Below are 9,927 nucleotides of genomic sequence, written 5' to 3' on the forward strand. Positions count from 1 at the left end.
TCTCCTATGAGGAAAGGCTGAGAGAGCTGGGACTGTTCTGCCAGGAGAAAAGAAGACTCAAGGGGAATTTTGTTAGTGTATATAAATACCTGAAGGGAGGGTGCAAAAAAAGACAGAGGCAGGCTCTTTTCAGTGATGCCCACAAGCTGAAACTTAGTAGGGTCTGTCTGAATAGCAGAAAATGCTTTTTACTGCAAGGGTGACCAAGCATTGACACAAGTTGCCTAGAGATGTTGTGAAGTCTCCATCTTTAGAGTTATTGAAAATCTGTCTAGACATGTTCTTGGCCAACTGACTCTAGGAAGCCCTGCTTGAGCAAGTGGTTTGGACCATATGATATTCAGAGGTCCCTATGTCAACTGTTGTGTGAGTCTGTGACTTACTCATTTTTACAGAAAACTGATATCTGTTCACTTTTGCAAAGATTAAGACAAATACAGCTATTTAAAGAGAACTAGAGAAGTGGTTAAGTTCACCTTTGTAGGACAGACACATTTAGTTTGCAGAGTAGCACTCAAAACTCTATTCACTATATTTATTTCATTTACTCCAGTGCTGGGTAGCTGAAGGACAATCAGATCTTCCCGTACATAGGTAGAAAGCTAGGCTTGGCTTTCAGAATCTCCTTAAACATCAAGTACCCCAGCCCCCGAGCATGCCAGTGACCCTTGCCTGGATTTGCTTCAGTAGGTCAATATCCTTTCTGCACTGGGGAGCTCAAATCTAGTCTTCCAAGTGCCAAATGGAGGTAAGCAATCACTTCCCTGGACCTTCTGGCGTTACTCTGGCTGGTCCAGCCCAGGATGCTCAGGTTGATTTCTCCCCTGCAAAAACACATTGTAGATTCATGTTTAACTTGTCCACTGGAATCCCAGGTCCTTTTCTGCAAAGAAAACAACAGGTAATAAACAGATAGCTTGACTTCAAATCATTAACTACAACCCTTTGAAGTCTGCAGTCTCTTCAAATATTTTATCCTCACCATAATCCTTTCCAAACCACTTATCAGTAATTTGTTTTTAAGCATAATATGGGATACACTTTAATGGCGATTTTACACCATTGACAAATTACTCTTAACTTTGGTAGGGCTACCTGTATTTGGTAGGGCTACCTGTATTATTAGGGACTGTTCATTAAGAAGAACAAATAGAAATTAAAAACTTACTGGATCTGTGCAAAGTTATGCAGATATTCACAGCGATGTGTGAGCAGCAAGACTCAGAGGAAGAAGGCAGAAGTTGCATTCACATTTTCATCACTGTTTACCACAGTGACCTTCATAGCAATTTAGATGGCTGAAGTCAAGGTAGGCTCATCCTGCTCTCACCTGAAGCTGCTGAGAATCATGATAACAAGATAGGCATTCTTTGAACAGTGAGTCTGAGCTATGTATATTAAGCTTATATACCTCATTGCACTACATCTACACTAGGGCTAGATCAAGAAGTATGCCTTGCTGTCTTTATGTATTTGGATAATGCAGTCATCCAAATACCTTTGCACTACTTGAATAATATAAACCATTGCAGCAATCATTAGAGGAATCCCTCAAGGACACATTGTCATGCTTTTCTTTGGCTGAAACTTTCTTGTGATTATTCCAGAGAAAAAGAAGGAAATGGATCCCTCGACACCTGAATAGTGTCAGATGGCAATACATAGAACAGCATTCTCAGCATACCCTGTGGATAAAACCACTACTCAAGCAATCTCAGGATCATAATTGTTGTGGTTTAAACAAAGTCAGCCATAAACCACACAGCCCGTCCACTCACTCCCCTGCTTCTTGCCCACCCCCTACACCCAGAGGGATGGAGAGGAGAATCAAAAAGAATGCAACTCCCATGGGTTGAGATAAGAACAGTTTAATAACTAAGGTATAACAGAAATCAGTACTGCTACCACCAATAATAATAATGATAAAAGAAATAACAAGAGGAAAGAATACAACACCTCAACACCAGCCAACCAATAACTGGCCCCACTCCCCCAAGCCGAGCACCAACTGATACCTCCTCCAACCCTGCAGTCAACCAGCCCTTCCGGGTAACTCCCAGTTATATCCTGGGCATGACGTGCTGTGGTATGGAATACCTCTTTGGCTAGCTTGGGTCAGGTATCCTGTCTCTGCTTCCTCCCGGCCTCCCCTCCTCCCTGGCAGAGCATGAGGCTCAGAAAGTCCTTGGCTAGACCAAACAATTGAGCAGCAACTAAAAACATCGGCGTTATCAGCACTGTTCCCAGGCCAAAAAATCAAAACACTGCACTGCACTAGCTACTAAGAAGGAGAAAAATGACAGCTACTGCTAAACCCAGGACAATAATATGGGTTTGTATCCTCATCCCTGTTCTGAGTGCTCTTCAACTAGACAAAGGATGTGGAAATTTGCCATATACAAAAAGAATAAATGAGCCTTAAATACAGCCCTTTGTCTCTTTAATGAATCCGTGTCTCCCTTTGATGCTGACCACAATTACTTGCATACATGAAGATACTATCCCCATACCTGGGGAAATTTTAGCTAGGCTTTGTGAATAGGCATTGAGAACGCAAAAGATAACTAAAAAACCTGAATCTAAGAACAATGTAACATGGTGTTGCCAACAACTTTATATGTGACTTTATAATAAAATGGATTTCTACTTCGATGTTTTGTTCCTCCCTCCTCATCCCTTTTCTCCATTCCCCTTCCCTTCCACTACACTTTCACTTCCCTTCCCTACTTCCTTTCCCTTCCCAACTGTGTTGTGTTAATAAATGTGGCTACAGGATGAAAATTACAGTGGAAAAATTTCTTTTTAGTACACACCAAACAAAAGAAGCCAGCAGTCACAGTTCATTAAATATTGATGTAAATGATCTTTCCAAACCTTGTATGCCATTTTGTTACTACTGACAGAGTGAAAAAAACTTATAGTAGAAAAAAGTTTCCATTATAAGTTTCAACTGAAAGGTTTGTTGACAATGAAGAAGATACACAGAAAGGACAGATTGCAGGTCATAGATACAGTATGAATTTAGTGACTAAATTGACATATACATATTTTAAAAAGTGAATTTTATATAAGCAATCAGGTGACTGATTGTACAATTTTTAAAAATATGTTCCTGGTTTATTTGGTAAACTTAATGAATGTACTTTCATTAGTTATATATTTATAGATAAATGAAATGTGTATATTTTTTGTTTTACTAAGGGAACTGAAACAAATACTATGATGCTAGGAAAATCTAGTGTGCTTTACACATGTCTGGCATTGTATAAACTGTAGGATTGTGTCAGGTCTGAAAAGTTTGTCTTTTCCCCTTATTGGCACTACTAAATGACTATACTTAGGGCATGAGACTGCATTCACCCTCTTATTTCTCCAATTCGATTTCCAAAACATTGACAAGGTAAGGACAGTTAACAGAATTTTCAAGTTACAAGAATCACCACTTGAATCTCTATAAATCTTTTTTGCTCTGGTTCAGCAATTAGTATGGAGTTAGAAACTTTGAAATATGAAGAGCTGTCTTGACAAGATAATTGGTGATTATCTTTTTCATTTCCCAAATTTCACTTTTTCACTTTGGGTAGCAATGTTCTTCTGGAAGGTGGGAACTTCACCTAAAGAGTAGTGGTGAATGGAGTGAAATACAGTTGGCAACTAGTCACAGCCGATGTTCCCTGGGGCTCAGTATTGAGGCCAGTTCTGTTTAATATCTTTATCACTGGTCTGGATGAGGGGATCAAGTGCACCTTCAGTAGCTTTGTAGATGGCACCAAGTTGTCAAGAGTGTTGATATGCTTGAGGGTAGGAAGATTTTACAGACACAGTCTGGACAGTCTGGACTGATAGACCAAGGCCAATTGTATGAGTTTCAACACAGCTAAGTTCTGGGTCCTGCATTTGAACCACAACAACCTCATGCAGCATTACAGGCTGGGGGAAGAGTGGCTACAAAGCTGCCTGGTAGAAAAGGATGTGGAGGTGTTGAATAATGGTCGGCTGAACATGAGTCAGCATGTGCCCAGGTAGCCAAGAAGGCCAAGAGCATCTTGGCTTGTAAGAGGAATAGTGTGTCCAGCAGGACTAAGGAAGTGATTGTTCCCTTGTACTCAACACTGGTAAGTCTGCATCTCGAACACTGTATTAATTTCTGGGCTCCTCACTATAAGAAAGATATTAAGGTACTGGAATGAATTCAAAGAAGAGAAATTAAGCTGATGAAGGATCTAGAGAACAAGTCCTGTGAGGTCCGGCTGAGGAAACTGGAGCTGTTTAGCCTGGAGAAAAAGAGGTTCAGGGGAAACATTATTGCTCTCTACATCTATCTGAAAGGAGGGTGTAGTGAGGTAGGTGCTGGAATTTTCTCCTGCGTAACAAGTGATAGAAAGAAAGGAAATGTCTTCAAGTCACACCAGGGTGGTTTAAATAGGACTAAGTCTTAAGTCAGTGGACAATAAGTTTAGAAAGACTTATTCATTTTTCAGATAACCCATAAAAACCCAAAAGAATTATCACATTTAAATACAATTATGGTTAGGAATTTCTTCATTAATTTCAAAACCCCACATTTAGAATCTGTAGTGTGCGCATATGACAAATTCAGACATCTAAATTAATAATCTCATTCAGATAGCTTGCTGTGCTATGTTTCTGCTGTAACCAGTGAAGAAAGAGATCAATCTTCTGTACCAGTTTCTGACAGAGACTAATTTAGGCTACTGTTACTTTCAGAGTCTGAAGTGCATATTGCAAACACTCACCCGTTTCTATTTAAAGTAAAAATTTCACAAACACATAGCTTTACTTCAGTTTGAAACACAGGCATGGAGTGTTCCACAAATCATACTAGGAGCTCCTGGATTTGTAGTACTTCCCAGGATTCATCCTCCAGAGTGGAAACATATTTTCCGAAATTTGAGAAGTCAGCATTATCTATTGAGAATGCTTTATAGCCAACTATAAACTGACTGAGAATAACTCAAGGTGAATGCTTGGCTATTATAAAAGTAGTGTAATCCTTTTACTTTAGAGGTTACTCAGCTGAGCATGTGATGGTAAGAGGGTAATAAGAACATGAAATGCAATGTGGTAATTCATTGACTTTGGTATTGTAAAAAAATAAACACCAAAGATGATTCTTCAGATAGAGGATAAAAAACATTCTCCTTCATGTCATTTATTAGAAACATAACTCTCTGAAATTGGGTTTTAATCTGCTCTACTGTATACCTGTGTGAAACACAGCTGACATAGTTTTGAAAAACAGTACACCATAAAGACCTGGAAAAAGACCTCTAAGAGGTTTGATGGGAATATCAGAATGTGTTTCTTCAAAGCAAAAGGTAATCATATATTATCATAAATAACACTAAAATTTGAAGAATAATGATCAGGTTATTCCAAAATTATCTTCCAGTTAACATATCTCCTACTTTGTTTTATTAAAAACACCCATATGCCCTATTACTGTCGCAATAAAAGAAATTATTTCAAAAATCCCCTTTGAAATTGACAAAGACTGTGCTGCAGAATGCAATACTTTTATAGAGATATTTATTCTCAGTGCAAACAATCATTTATCTGTGGTGCAGCATAATGACCTGCATGTTTTTTATGATTCAGAGCCAGTAACACAATATCCCTGTTAACATGATTAATTAGCTCAAACACTATACAGCTTAAATTTAACTATCCTGCTGCTTGCTACAGAGCTGAATCGGTCAGGGCCAGTTAAAGAGGTCTTCGCTTCCCTCTGTTGCACAGTATTGGCACAACCTGTGACTCTCTGCTATGATGATATAATGTTAATTCCAAGCCACTATCTAATTACCTTTCACACATAACATTTTTTTTTCACAATGGAGGGCATTGCAATGTAAGATTTGGTCAGGAACTTTGCAGTGTTGTAATTTTTCAGTAAGAAATGCCTGTTAGTTAAACGATAACACCCCCCTACATATTACCTCAAAGACATATCCTTTAATATTTTTTCTTCAATTAAACCATTGAAAAAAAAATGTTCAATTTTTTCAGCACATAATTTTGGAAATTATTGAGTGAAAAATTGCTATTTCCTTTGTAAACATAGTTAATTTCCTATCACTCCAGATGAGCAACGGAGCTTTCAATGGTTTTGATGATGATAATAAGTTTTCTCTCAACACTCTTTTCAGACAAACAAGAGATGTAGATAGGCAGACCTTTGGGGAAGGAGGTGCTTCAGTTCTCAGAAGCAGATATTTCTCTGCAACCAGTGGAGGACTATGCTAGAGCAGATAGCCACACTGCAGCCCATGGGGGACCCTACGTCAGAGAAGCCTGATATTGGCTGAAGGAACTGTGGTCCATGGAGAGCTTATGGTGGAGTAGGCTTATCCTGAAGGACTGCAGCCCATGAACTGGACCTACAGTGGAGCAGGAAAAAAGCGTGAGGAGGAAAGGGCAGCAAAAACAGTTATTACTTAACTGCAGTTCCCTATTCCCCCTGTGCTGATCTATATCAGGGTAGGGAATAGAGGAGCTGGGAATGAAAGAGTGAAGTTGAGGCTGGGAAAAGGGGAGGAAATTTGCATACATTTTGTGCTATTAATCATTTACAGACAGAATAGACTAACTGTGGAAGGATTACAGTATGTGATATGTTCTACCAATCATTGTCATTAAGAAACAGCAAAAGTAATATTTATTTATTTGTGGGTTTAATTTTTGTTTGTTTTCTGAACTGAATTTGTGCAAGCAGATGGAGAGAAAACTGTGAAATGGGGAAAAAAGTAAATAAATAATTATGCAAATACCATGCCTACAATTTCCAAGGTTTAGGCAGAATGTTCAATGCAGTTTTGCAAAACTGAGCTTTCAGAAGTAAAGACTTGGGGAGTCCTGCACTGGCAAGAGATCAAGTCAGTCAAGAATGCCCAGATGAGCAGAAATAGCTTGTGAGGTTTTAGTACTGCAATACACAAAATCCTAACCATATTCTGAAGGCAAAGAACAAAGTCTGACTCTGCTCACTTTGTTAAAACCTAGAGATCTCAGTAGAACAGGAAACGTCACCACATACTTCCCCAGACAGTTAATTTGATCGTGAAGAATATAAGAATAACAATAAGCCAACAATCATATTTTAAACAGAAGCAGATTTTTTAAGATTTTTTTTTTTTAGATCAGGCTTGAAACATAAAAATACATTTTTATACCGTATATTTGGAATGCTTGTGTTAATGAAACTTTTTGGGTTAAGAAGTAAAATTAAAGCAAATGAAACTTTTTCATGAGCTGCAAGAGCTATTTGCTATGCCAAAAGAATATGTGACTGACATATCATTCCCTTTATCACAAAAGCATGCTAAAAACCGGAGTCACAACATGTGACCATGGTCAGTGTGACAGATTGTGAAACACATCCATGTTGAGCACAATATGCTGAAAATGTGATTTCTTTGGAGCTACATTTCACTGTAGGGCTCCCTTAAATATTAGTTCTCTGATACTGAACAAAATTCATGATCAGCTCAGCTCTAGACTGGCTCTGATTAGGAGACCCCAAGCAGTTATCAACTCTCTTTTCTGTCATTGTCCCGTGAACAAAAAAAAAGTGGAACATCATTTTGTGATTTGCTGGGAGACTGCTGAAATCCAGGAAAGTATTTTTTTTTTTCATTTAAAAAGGCAGAAAAGAATGAGAAAACACATGGGGCGGCTTTCAATCAGTACTAGGTTGGAATTGTATTATGAATTAAACTAAAGCAAATACCAAAAAGGAGAAGAAGCTGTTAACATTCTGAGCTGACATTTTCACCTTTCCTGGCAGCAAAATTGAGTCCTGATTCATTAAAGAGCACATGATAAGACTTGCAAACTTTTAATAGGCCTCATGATATCATAGCTAAGATCCATAAACCCATATTTTTTTTTAATTATAACTATTGATTCTGCATTGTAAACATAAAATATAATCTGCATAAAACATAACAAAGAATGAAATAAATAACAATAAGTGTTTGTATCAAATTTCTATTTCAGTCAGAAATACAGAAGTACATGCTATTTAGAAATAGTTTTAACATACTAAAATCACTTAATAACTTACAGAGGCACAAGACTAGACATAAACTGGATCCATATTTTCTTTAGTGTATTTTGGTTTCATTATATAATTAATTTTAATTCTTAATTTATTTTAGCAGTCTAAATGGCTGTAAAACTGAAAGCTGACAAAACTGATGTGGGTGCTATTAGGTTGCTTCATGGCTAAAGTGCTGCTGATTATCAAGAGCTCTATAGTCACCTCTTGCATTGCACACCCTTTTCTGCATGAGTGTTATTCAAGTATGGAAAACAAATTATCTGTTCTGTCCTTAAGTCACAATCAGATAGATACTAAGTATGGGATAGCCTGGACTTCAGCTTGTCTTTGGGTTTCTGGGGCTTCAGATGCTGGCCCTCCAACCACTTAACTTCCAAAGTTATTTTCTGTTTTATAGTTTTTTTACCTTTTTTGGATCGTGGATGAATTGAAGTTGGACCTCTGAAAGGGAGAGGCCCTAAGAGCGTTGTATTTTTAGGACATACCAGGGGACCTTTAGCTGTTAACACTGGAAGAGAAAATTACTATTCAAAATACTGTCATGGATTTTACTATTCAAAATTTAACTAAACTGCTAAACATTACTACCTTGCTAAATATTACTAAAAATTGCTGTTACTTAGTATCACAGTTAGCTACTATTCCCATGCCTTTTTTTTTTTTTTTTCAGATGCAGCACACCCAAAGCATTGTTATATGCAGAGAAAAAATAGCTCTTTTTAACACTTACTGACCCTTCAGATGTAAAATCAAAGCATGGTTAAAAAAAAAGCAAGATAAGAGAATGGAAGGTACTTTTGATCTCATAGTGATGAAAGAGTGACATTTGAACTCATCTCTTAAATGTTACTTTTATAAGGAACAGGGACATTTGGTGGGAAAATCATGAAAATTATGAGATCTAATAGAAATTATGAATTTGAAAAAAGTTATAATTTATAGATATATAATGTAAGAAATATTTTTTAATGTGATAAGGATATTTAGAAAACAGTAGACTTTGTTCCAGTTTAAAATAAGGATCTAAGTGAGACTGACAGACTTAATGATGAATGAAGTGCTTAAGCAGAAAGACAACCAGTTGAACAGGCTTTTAGTAAGTTAAATTTAGTAAAAGAAAATCCATGCAGTTCCTTGTATGCCAAAATAGATGTTTTCAGGGGACCTATATATGCAATTTCATTTTAACATAAAAATAAGCAAAATATAATAGCAGAAAGTGAGGAGTAAAAATATTACCTTTTTCTCCAGAGATGTTTAGTAACTGAATTATAAGGCATTTAAATCAAGGGCTTTTATCCCACTAGTCTGAATCAAACTTTTATTACTTAAAGTGAATAAATGAAGGAATGAAAAATCCATTTCCTGCATGTCACCTGCAGAAGCAGAGGCTGAGAGAAGAAAACCTATTAAACAAGATTAAAACATTCCTGTTAAAAAACCCAAACAACCAAAACAAACCAAAACAAACCAAAACAAACTTTCCCAAAACATTAACACACACACCCCATACCCCCCCCCCCCCCCCCCCCCCCCCCCAAACCAACCAAAATAAAACACAAACCTTAATAAAAACCCACAAACACCTGCCTTTCATTATGATTGTCTGCAGCTGCTTCATCTGTTGCAAAGCTCAAAGCCTAAATGTTTCCCTTTCAGGATTTATTTCCTAGATATGTCTGTTAGTGCATGAAATAGACAACCATCTATTTGTTCTTTGAGGTTAATGGGCATATGCAAGTGAGGGTAGGACACTGTGTATTGCTCACACATATTTGAATAATTTGGATGGCCTACACGTTATGGCTCTGTCGTGGTTTAAACCAATCCACACAGGTCGTCCA

The 9,927-nt window shown here is 37.4% G+C and overlaps 1 long non-coding RNA gene across 1 annotated transcript; it reads right to left on the minus strand.

The window, feature by feature from the left end:
* Positions 1–521: 521 nt before the first annotated feature.
* LOC136012668 (uncharacterized) lies at positions 522–9,483 on the minus strand. The gene is made up of 4 exons (XR_010611888.1): positions 9,323–9,483; positions 8,490–8,591; positions 1,169–1,339; positions 522–824 (listed from the first exon to the last, which is right to left on the minus strand). It is a non-coding gene; the product is annotated as an uncharacterized LOC136012668 (long non-coding RNA).
* Between the last annotated feature and the right edge of the window lie 444 nt (positions 9,484–9,927).

Source organism: Lathamus discolor, chromosome 4 (assembly GCF_037157495.1).
Source record: "Lathamus discolor isolate bLatDis1 chromosome 4, bLatDis1.hap1, whole genome shotgun sequence".
NCBI lineage: Eukaryota > Metazoa > Chordata > Aves > Psittaciformes > Psittacidae > Lathamus > Lathamus discolor.